Source organism: Arachis ipaensis, chromosome B10 (genome assembly GCF_000816755.2).
Source record: "Arachis ipaensis cultivar K30076 chromosome B10, Araip1.1, whole genome shotgun sequence".
Lineage (NCBI taxonomy): Eukaryota > Viridiplantae > Streptophyta > Magnoliopsida > Fabales > Fabaceae > Arachis > Arachis ipaensis.
Genome location: NC_029794.2, coordinates 46543369 through 46555773, shown reverse-complemented (window position 1 = coordinate 46555773; position 12405 = coordinate 46543369).

The window sequence follows — 12405 nt, the reverse complement described above, 5'->3', positions numbered from 1 at the left end:
TAGTTTATTTTAAAATAATATTTTTAAATTTTTTATTTTTGTAAAGAAAATTATCAAAACTTTTAACATGTTTCAAACTAAGCCAGACTCAATAACAAGTAAATTTAGTACTTGAAAAAAAAAGTTTATAACAGATTTCAGACCAGGTTTAGGTCAATTAATTATACTATCAACCATGTTACATATACACCAAAATCAGCTACCAATATAAAGTATACGTTAAAATACAAAATATATATTTAAAATAAATTAAATTATACATGTACTTATATATAAATAATTAAATACATAGTGGTTAATTTTAGTTACTATTTTAATGTACAAAAATCATTTTTATTACATTAAAGATTTGACATATTAAAGATGAAATACGACCTGATCTATTTCTACCCCTAATTAATAAGTAAGACGCAATGAGAATATGCTTTATTAAAAAATAGAATGTGAAAGCAAAAACGTAAAATTTACACAATTGAAACAAAAAAAATTACTAAATATTTTACTAAAGAATATATAATATATCAGAGTTGCAAAATTCAGTAACCACTCTGACCTAGACCAATCTTATGCAAAATGATCTTAAATGGATAATCACTCTAGTCAAACCAAATCTTTGGCTCAAAGATGCAAATTAGTAATTTCTGATATTTCATCTAAAATTAAATCTCAATTACATCTAAAATATTAAGATCAAATAGTGTAAACACTAAAAGAGAAGATACAAAAAGACAAAACAAATCTTTCTTACTAATAAAAAAGAGAGTAACTAATGGTTTAATACACAAAACAAATGTGGAGATACAAAAGTTAAAGAAAAACATTAGAATTAACTCTCCAACAACCCTAATTCCAACTCATGAAATACCATACAATAGCTTAAATTTTACCATCTATTTGTGCTACTCCTATGTGGTATACAAGAGAAAATATCTCATGTTAAGCTTATCATCTTTGACAAAAGATAAAGAACGAGATACAACACTCTTCTAATAATATCTACCTATTTGTCCATTTTCATTTTTTAACTAGTAGATAAATTTTGATTTTTTACGATCGCCACCTCAAAATTAGTTTTGATAATATTTTCAAAATTTTCACTTGAAATAATATATTAGTACGCAAATCTAATTAATATAAAATATCAAAATGAAGTCTCCACAAAAAATCAACCAATGAAATTGATATCTAGAGAACATCTCCACCATCTTCAACAATATTTGTTGAAGCACTTGAATCACGTTTATTCATTGGACAATCTCTCTTCCAATCAATGACCTTTTAGCGGACAATATCAACATCTTCTATCTTGATAAATTCGTTTAAGGTTTGGATTTTCTAAAGTTTGAATTTCACTTTAGAAAATAAAGTGTGATTTTTTATTATTTATTTTATTGGTGGGACCAAGAATAAATATGAGAGAGAAATTATTAAAGGATAAAAGATCACACTTTACCCTCTAAAGTACAAATTTAAAATTTAGAAGATCCAAATTCTGATGTTTAAACCCAAATTTAGACTTTTTTACTCACCAAAGCAATTGTTGAATCATGATGTGATCACTCCTATCACGCTTCACCTTTTCATAACTCAGAAGCGAGGATTTAATCTCATCAATATTTAGATGTTCTCGTCCGATCCTTAGATGAACACTTCACGAAAATGCTTGTACGAATGAGGTAATGAAAAAAGAAACGCCATGGCCTATTGCTCTTCAGAAAAAGTATCGCCCATATTATTTGACTCTGTCACCAAACATGTGAATTCTACAATATGAGATATCACCAAAGTTCTTTCTGTCATGCAAAACAAATAAAAACGTTGTAAAACACATAGACGATTGGTTATTGTTATCTTGGTCATGTATAATGACTCCAACTTGGTCCACAGTGTGGCAGCTATTTTCTCTGAACGGACTTCTGCAATACATCATCCGTAATGCATAAATAAATAGTGGAGAGAGCTTTCTAATCAATTCTTTTTCAATCTGAATCATTTTTTACTGTGCTAGTGATGTATAATTTAAAGTCCACAAACTAACTGGTAAGTGCACCGGATCGTACCAATTAATACCTTAGGTGAGTGAGGGTCGATCTCACGAGAATTGATGGATTAAGCAACAATGGTTCAGTGAATTACTTAGTCAGACAAAAAGAAAATGATGTTGATAATTCAATAGCATTAAATAGTAAATTCAGAGAATTAAAAAGCAAGCAGTAAATGGGTTGTGAAGATTATATGAGAGAACAATTAAGGTTTTGGAGTTGTTTATCTTCCAGATTTCTATTTCTTACCAACTATTTTAATCATGCAAGATTCAATTCATGGCAAACTATATATGACTAAACCCTAATTCTTTAGTGATTTAGTCTCCTCTAACCTAGTTAACCGTCAATTCTTTGGTCACTTAAGTTCAATTAGAGGGTTAAGTTCAATTCTAGTTTATGTACCACAAAAATCCTAATTACCCAAATATAAGAGGATTATATGTCACGTATCCCGTTAAATCCAGATAATTAGTGATTTAAGAGAAATGATTTTCAAGCTGTTGTTCAAGTAAATTTCTTTTCCAAGGTTTACAAGGACTCAAATAGAATAAGGGCTATTCTTTCGATCTACCCAAATCATTAAGATGAAGAACGAAAATAAATTCTTGAAATTGAAATCAATACATTAATTAAAATAGAAGATTAATAGTATTAATCCATAGAATAAACAGAGCTCCTAACCTTAACAGTAGAGGTTTAGTTGCTTATGGTTCATAGAGAAAACTAGGATTCAAAAAACTGTAAACTATAGAATGATGTGCATAAAAGAAAAAGAGTTCCCGAAAAGCTAAATCTTTTCCAATTATAACTAATCCTAATTAATGTAAAATATATTTTCTAAAACTAAATAATATCTTTTCTTATTTGTAATTAAAATAAAAGTTTTAATAAAAAATAAATAGAATCTTCGAGCAAGCTTTTGAGGAAACATGGACCAGCGTTTCCCTTTGAACTGGCGCCTAACTTCAAGATATTGGAGTTATGCGTGGCCATTGCTTCATCCGGCGCCTAACTTGGGATTCTCTAAGTTAGGCGCCAATATGGCCATACAGGTTGGAGACAAAGTGTATACTATTATATATCGTTGGAAAGCTATGGAAGTTAGCTTTCCATTGCTACTAGAACCGCATCAATTGGATCTCTGTAGTTTAAGTTATTCCTGTTGGAGTGCAAGGAGGTCAGGGTTGACAGCATCATTCTCACTTTCTTCTCTTCCTTCTATACAACTCTGTCAAATCTGTCCGAATGCTACCTAAAATAAAAAAAATTGCACACAACTCAAAGTAGCATTCATAGTGGCTAAAAAGTATTTAAATCTTGATTAAACTTAACAATTCGAATACAAATTCACTAGAAAAAGAAAGGTAAGATGCTCACGCATCACAACACCAAACTTCCTCAAGCAACCAAAACTACTACAAACTTAGGATGTGAATTTGCATGAGAAGTGAGTGCTCAATTAAGCTCCTGTCTTTTCTCAAAGTGAGGTTTATACACTGAAGCTCTGAATAGTTTTGGCATTTCACTATCTTTTGAATCTGAGGAAAGTCACTGTCATTTGGAACTAGAATCCAGATAATATTATGAATTCTCTGGCCTTTTTACTTCGGATTAATCCTTGAACACAGCAAATTTTTTCTTGTTCTTTTTCTTTGGTGGTTTGCACCTTGATCCTAGCCATGACTTTAAATGTTTTGTCTCAAGCTTTACTTGACACAAAAATACTACAAGCACTTGACTGGGGAACTCTCTTTTAGTTCTGATTTTTTTTTTTCAGTTACTCCCAGACAGTGGTGCTCAAAGCCTTTGGAATACTTTGTTAAATGCATTTGATCTCGACTCTTAGTGATATATCTCAAGGATTACTTGACACATTCACACCACAAGCATATGACTAGGAAAATAACTCTTTGAGCTTTTAATCATATTTGACCTTCCTAGCCATTGAAGATCAGAGCCTTGGACCTTACTTTTCTTTATTTTCTTTTTGTTGTTTCTTTTGCTTCAAGGATTAAGCTTTTGTTTAATTTAGAGAATTCATAATAGTTATCTAAATTCCTATTCTTCATGCATCAACATCCTTTGATTCAAATTCAAATATGCACTGTTCATATCATGCATTCAAAATCACAGATAACACCACTATATTTAAGTAAATAAGACTACTTTTAAACATAGACTCAATTTTCATGTAATACATCACTTCTTTTCTTTTTTTTTTTGTTTAGATTCAAGCTCAGTGAACAGTACATGAGACAACCTTTTAAAACTAAAAGCAAATAACAGAATGAAACTAAACCTAAGAACTAAAAATACTAAAGATCATGCAGTAGATCAAGGAAAGCAACAGAAAGAGGACAAACATTATTTTATTAAGCAAAGTAAATAATTATTGTTAATTATTTATGATGATATGTTGCAGGCCAAAAATAAATATAATGAAGCAGCCCAATTGGATGAAAATAAAAACAAGGCTGGAAGGCTACTAATCAACAACAGCCCAACTCAAAGTAAGGTTTATCTATTCTAATGGGTCACAAAATAATAGAAGCCCAAAGGTGATGAATAGAAAGCAAACGGGTTGCATGAATGAAGAAAGCCAACCCAAGCCCGAGTTGCTCACCCAAGTTGATCCTACCGAGCTTCTCATACAAGTTTGAAGTATACACTATCTCTTATTGCTTCGGTCAGCAACAAAATAAAAGAAAGAGAGCTGTGTTCCTCCTGCTACTTTTATCAGAGAAGAAAGAAAGAGAAAGCTTAATCATAAAGCAAAGATCTAATCACCCACATCAATCCATATTAAATTGAGTCAGAAATTAAAAGGTGATTTATTTCCATTTGCAAGCAACTTACTTTCTTCACTTCATCTCAAATCTTCTGCTTTACCATTTTTGGATAAATGAAAAAAGTGTTCTCTGTTCTTCACTGCTGTGCATCTATGGTCATAAGTGTGTCTTGGGGACCAAGTTAGTTTTCAATGGCTGAGATAGGGTCTTACCATTGGAAACATTTGTTTATGATGACATGAGGCTTTCGGTCAAGAAAGAAGGTCAGACTCAAACTTCCAATTTGGGGATTAACTGGGAAAAAGGTGATGTGGTGTGTTGGTGAAGCACACTGCTCAAGAAGTTGACCTAGGAAGAGCAACCAAGCAACATGCAAGGAGATAAAAGAAGATTTTCTGTTCATTCAGAGGCAAGGAGAGATAACCCAGTGTATTGTGGTTTTGTTCTGTGAAGAAGTTCTTTGAAGAAGTTTCTCTACTTGGACAGTGCTCTCTTTCAAAGAAGCATTCCGCCAAAAATGAAGAACTGAATCAGAGACATGCAAATCTGGTTTATCACATAGCAAAGAGGCTGTTGATGAAGTCAATCTCCTTCATGTTATTGCAAATTGTATTTTACTTTTCAATGTTTATCTTTCTGTAATTTCTTGAGTGAAAAGGCATATTGAGAGAGCTCAAGTAAAAGCCATGAGTGGAAAGAGGCTAAGTGATACACTTGAGAAAAAAGCCTAGAGTTATTTTCAAATTTCTTTAGGTATGTCTTTGTCTTGTATCTTGTACCTGTGAGGTATCTCTTTCTTAGTTGGGTTAGCACTAAGAGTGAATAGTTAGGTATTAGCATAGCCAATGTCAAGTTTGGTTAGAACTTAAGTGTGAAAGGATTGTGTCAATTCTGTGGAATTGGTGTATGTAATACTTGTAACTATAGTGGAAATTCCTCTATTGTTGAGGAGGAGACTAGATGTAGGTTGAATAGCACAAGGCAACCGAACCAGGATACATGCTGGTGTTAGCTTCTCTCTTCTCTGTAATATTCTGTTTTCTGATATTCATGAGACAAAAAAAATTGTCTCATAAATTTCTGCTGCTGAGTTCAAACAGAATCAGAATTCAAAGTTTGCTTTAAAGGGTCATTTCAGTAACTTAAAAGAAAGGCATAGATTCAACCCTCCTTCTCTAAGCCTACTACAACCTTCAAATGGTATCAGAGCTAAGGTCTCAAGAGTCAAGCTTAACCGCTTGGAGTAAAGATCCAATGGCAAACAACTTGGGCACAACCACAGTTGCCTGCACCCTCACTAAAGGCCAGCTAAATAACCGGCCACCTTTCTTCAATGGGAAGAACTATGCCTACTGGAAAGAGAGGATGAGGATCTTCATCCAATCCATTGACTACAACATATGGAAGATTGTTATAAGCGGTCCCAAGAATCCAACAAAAACAAGTGCTAATAGAGTGGTGACTCCAAAAGAAGAAGTTGAATGGAATGAGGACGACAAGAAGAAGATGGAGCTGAATACTAAAGCTATCAACCTTCTTTACTGTGCTATCAACTTTGAAGAGTACCGAAAGGTGTCTAGATGTAAGATAGCCAAAGAAATCTGGGAAAAACTCCAGGTTACACATGAAGGCACTAAACAGGTCAAAAAAACAAGGATTGATATACTGCGAAAGGAGTACGAGATGTTTAACATGAAGGATGGAGAAAGCATTGATGAAGTATTTGAGAGATTCTCAATCATAATCAACAACCTTGATGCTATGGGTACAAACTACACAGAACAAATCTTGGTGAGAAAACTCCTTAGAAGCCTCACAAAAGAATGGGAAACTACTGCCACTGTCCTAACCGAGAGCAAAAACCTAGGCCCCATAACCTATGATGAGCTGAGAGGAAAACTCCTAGCCTATGAAACCACACACACAAACCCGGACTAAAAAAAAAGGGAATAGCCCTCAAGTCAAAAGTAGAACCCAAAGAGAGTGAGTCTAGTGATGGTATTTCAGATGATGAACTCATGTTTTTTGTTAGGAGATTTAGAAGAATGATAAAGAACAAAGGCAAGTACAAGGGTTCAAGCTCAAAGAAACACAAGATGGACTTGAGCAAAGTGACGTGTCATCATTGCAAGGAGGCTGGACACTTCAAGCTAAACTGTCCCAAGCTCAAAAAGGAGAACAAAGGTAAGAAAGAAAGGAAAAGAGTGCTCATGGCAGCTTGGGAGGATCTTGAGAACAACTCAAATGAAGAAGAAGAATCTAAAGGTGAAGATAAAGACGCTTCATGGCTGGAAACAATAATCTTGATGAGGTAAATTACTATGATTTGACCATAGATGATTTACATGCTATTATTGATGATCTCACTTTAAATACATCAAAGTTGCTAGATAAATACAATAAGTGCAGATCTGAAAAAGATGTGTTGAAAGCTGAAAATGATTTTTTAAAAGAAAAGTGAAGGAAACAGAAAGTGCTTTGGACATTATTGAAGAAAACAGATTTCTAAAATCTGAACTTGAAAAATTAAAAGGAAAGCACATTGTGGATCCTTCCCAAGAGCTAATTACTGAAAATAAAAGATTAAATGATATGATTAAAAGGCTGAATGGTGACTTAGCAAAATTTGCTCAAAGTTCTAGTAACTTGGACAAATTACTTGCAAGCCAAAGACCATTGTTTGAAAAATCTGGTTTAGGTTACATAACCAAGGAAAGTGCAGTTTTTAATGATTCCTCTATAAAATTTGTGGCTTCTTCATCAAATACTAAATACCCATCCAACCAATCTGGTATTGGATATGTTCCCACACTTGAGGAGAAATTTGATGAAGTCTACACAAGTGAAACTGAACCTTCACCAAGAACCGAATCCACTACAAACAGGCCAGGTTTGGAATTCAACTCGAAAAATGAGGTAGCTTTCAAGAAACCACCTTTTTACAACAAAACCTCATTTTCGAAAAATCCAAAAGTTTTCAAAAATTCTGGTGAAAATGATTTTGCAAAGAGGAATAATTATAACGAAAATCAGTTTGTCAAAAGAAATGCACCTCTTCCAAAAACCAGTTTGTCAAAAAATTTGGTCACTCATATGCATAATGTTTCATTGAAAAGAGAGTTGTGGGAAACCAAATTTATAATGTTGTTTGTGATTTCAATGCACTTGGGCAACCAAGATGGATTAATTTTAAAGGATCCAAATTAATTTGGATACCTAAGGTTATTTGAAGCTTTTCATGCAGATTTGCCTAGCATCCAAAAACAAAAAGGATATGTGGTACTTGGATAGTGGATGCTCAAGGCACATGACTGGAAGGTCAACTTACTTCATCAAACTAAACAAGTATGATGGAGGTTTTGTGACCTTTGGAGATGATGGTAAAGGTAAAATAATTGCTGTTGGAAAAGTAGGTAATGAACAATCTACTTTCATTGATGATGTATTTTTGGTATGTGGTTTAATTTAAAGCACAATCTTTTGAGTATAAGTCAATTGTGTGACTTAGAATATTTAGTGATCTTCAAAAGGCTTGAATGCTGTGTTATAAATGAAAAGACAAATGAAGTATTTTTTGTTGCCAAGCATTTTAATAATGTGTATGGACTTACACTTGATGAACTAAAGGATCAAAATGTATCTTGTTTTCATTATAAAGAATCTGAAAAGTGGTTATGGCACAAGAGATTGGGCCATGCAAGTATGTTTCAAATAAACAAACTTGTAAAGAAAGAATTAGTAAGAGGTCTTCCTTTGATAAAGTTTGACAAAGACATCACTTGTGATACTTGCCAAATGGGAAAACAAACAAAAAGTTCTTTTAAACCAAAGAAAGACATCTCTACTAAAAGACAATTTGAGTTGCTATACATTGATTTATTTGGTCCAACAAGAACTCAAAGCCTAGGTGGTAAACATTATGGTTTAGTGATTGTGGATGACTATACTAGGTTTGGTTGGGTTTTATTTCTTACACACAAAAATGAAGCCTTTTCGGCCTTTGAACCTTTTTGCAAGAAAATTCAAAATGAAAAGGATTTGAAGATCTCTTCTATAAGAAGCGATCATGGAACTGAATTTGAAAATAATTTATTTGAATCCTTTTGTGAGGAATTTAGAATATCTCACAACTTCTCTTATCCAAGGACACCGCAACAAAATGGTGTGGTGGAAAGAAGAAATAGAAGCATACAAGAAATAACAAGAGCTATGCTTTGTGAGAGTAATGTTCCAAAATTCCTTTGGGCTGAAGCGGTTAACACAGCTTGCCACATTTTGAATAGAACAATCATAAGGAAATTTTTGAAAAAGACCCCTTATGAACTTTGGAAAGGTTACCCACCAAACTTAGACTACTTGTACATCTTTGGATGCAAATGTTTTATTTTAAATAACAAAGATAATTTGGGTAAATTTGATCCAAAGGCATATGAGTGTTTGTTTGTAGGATATTCCACAACTAGTAAAGCATATAGAGTTTATCATCAAGATTCTAGGATTATTGAGGAGTCCATACATGTTATATTTTGTGATACTAACTTGGTGCAAAGTATTATGGAAGATTATGATGCAGGAAATCAAGCTCAAAAGGATGATGAAACTGTGCAAAATCATGAAAATGGAAATTCTATTCAAGCTGAACCAGAAACTGCAGTTGATGAAAATTCAAGAGACAATTCTATTTTGTCTCATGAATCTGAAGGAAATCCTGAAGCTAGCAGCACCCAGAATCCCTTGGTATCTGAATCTGCCTCCAAGTCCACCAGACCTCGTGAATGGAGATTCTTGAAGAATTATCCTAAGGAATTTGTTATTGGGGATGTCTCTCAAGGGGTTAGAACTCGGTCTTCAATAAGAAAGGCAAATGAAGGAACAAACATTGCCCTTCTCTCACAGATGGAGCCTCAAAATGTCAAGGAAGCCCTTGGTGACCCTTCTTGGGTAAAGGAAATGGAAGATGAGCTCCAAGAGTTTGAGAAGAACCAAGTTTGGACATTGGTTCCTAGGCCAAATGGAAAGAAAGTGACTGGAACCAAGTGGATTTTTCGGAACAAGCTAGGAGAGGATGGTAGCATTTCAAGAAATAAGGCAAGGCTAGTGGCACAAGGATATGACTAAGAAGAAGGAATAGAATTTGATGAATCATTTGCCTCTGTTTCCCGAATGGAAGCCATAAGACTTCTCTTAGCTTATGCTGCATTTTGTGGTTTTAAATCATATCAAATGGATGTGAAATGTGCATTTTTGAATGGTGTGATAGATAGAGAAGTGTATGTGGAGCAGCCACCTGATTTTGAAAATAAAGAGCATTCTAACCATATTTTCAAATTATCAAAAGCTCTTTATGGTTTAAGACAAGCTCCTAGAGCTTGGTATGAGAGACTTAGCTCTTTTCTTTTGAAAAATGGTTTTCAAAGAGGCACTACAGACACAACTCTATTTATCAAGAACTCTAATGATTCTTTCATTCTAGTCCAAATATATGTTGATGACATTATTTTTGGATCAGCCAATGAATCCCTTTGTACTGAATTTGGAAAACTCATGACAAGTGAATTTGACATGAGTATGATGGGTGAATTTAATTTTTTTCTTAGGCTACAAATTAAACAAACTGAAAAAGGTATTTTCATTCATCAAGAGAAGTATGCCAAGGAATTAGTTAAGAAATTTGGTATGAAAAATGCCAAACCTATGGGAACTCCCATGCACCCTAATTCAAAATTAGATAAGGGAGAAACTGAGAAAGATGTGGATGAGACTAGGTATAGAGGAATGATTGGCTCTCTTATGTACTTAACTTCCTCTAGACCTGATATTGTGCAAAGTGTTGGATTGTGTTCAAGGTTCCAATCCAAACCAAAAGAGTCACATCTTTCTGCAGTTAAGAGAATCATTAGATATGTTCATGGCACATCCAATTTTGGTCTTTGGTATCCTAAGATTGATGATTTTTTTACAGTTAGTTATTGTGATGCAGATTTTGCCAGTGATAGAGTTGATAGAAGGAGCACTTCAGGCTTATGTTGCTTCCTTGGAAGGTCCTTAAATGTTTGGTCAAGCAAGAAGCAGCCAACAGTGGCTTTATCCACTGCAGAGGTTGAGTATATAGCTGCTTCTTCTTGCTGTTCTCAACTTATGTGGTTAAAAACATAGCTTGCTGATTACAAATTAAATGCTGAAAACATTCCCTTACTGTGTGATAACATGAGTGCCATTAATATTTCAAAAAATCTAGTTTTGCACTCTCGGACTAAACATATTGAAGTGAAATTTCACTCAATTAGAGAACATGTCCAAAAAGGGGATATTAGCATTCAATTTGTTAAATCGGAGGAGCAATTGGTAGATATTTTTACAAAACCACTTGTTGAGGACAGATTCTGCATGCTTGGGACTAGTTTAGGAATTTTAAGTCATGATTCATTGTTTGAAAATTGCTGATGTGTAGAAGAAGAACCATCACGCTGAATTTTATCTTCTGAGCTCTAAACTTTCTTGGAATAGGGTTCTGAACTTTTTTTTTCAAGAACACTCTTAACTTGCTGCAATTGCAAACCTATTCATGTATTGTGCATGTCTTTTTTACATTTCTCATTATCATCATTTTAATTTTTGAAAAACTGCAACTTCTGTTTTAATTGCGCTAATGTCTTGTTTGAGAATTCTATTTTGCAGGTCAAAGAGACATTTGTTGAATAAGAAATGAGAGATCTGGTTTTTTATAGTGTAAAAATGGACATGGACCTTGCTTGAATCTTATTACACATGTTGTCTCTTTTTGTTTTTTGAAACCTTCAAGTGATATGAAACTCTCTTTTTGGTCCTAATGAATTTTTACCAAAAATTGGTCTTTTCATATTGTGAGTTTTGTTATATAAATATGGTGTTGCTGGTTGAAATATGATCTTTATTTCTCTTCCGAATTTTTCTTAGTATTTCAAAACGCAATATTTAGCTTTAACATGCTTCTAACACACTTTTTTTGCAGGTTCTGTTTTATTTTATTTTTTCCACCTTGATGACAAAAGGGGGAGAAAAATACATATATGAGACTTGATAAGACATAAGACTTACTGAGATTATTGGATATTATTTTTTATTAGTCTTGTGTTTGTTAATTGACTTGTGTTTATGAATTGAAATCCGTTTGACATGTTTGTGAACTGAACTTGGCTGACTTGTTTGTAAACTGAACTTGGATGACTTTAAGTCATTTGAACTTTATGTTGTGCTGGTGAATTGTTGCTTACATGCTGCCATATTTGGAAATATGTGCTTGTATGGATTATTATACTTTTATGCAACCATAGAATTGTAGATAAACATGTATATACATTGGACTATTGTGTTGGCCTTATTATCTGTGTCCTCAGGTTAAGCGATAAGCAACTCATATGAAAGAAAGGGGGAGCACATCAAATTAATCGGGTATCATCAAAGAAAAGTCTCTGAACCTCTTGTTGCAGGATTTTAATTCATTAACTCTTACACCCTTGATGACAAAAGGGGGAGTAGGGGGGGGGGGCACGTCAAGTTAATATGGTATCATCAAAGGGAAGTCTCTAAAT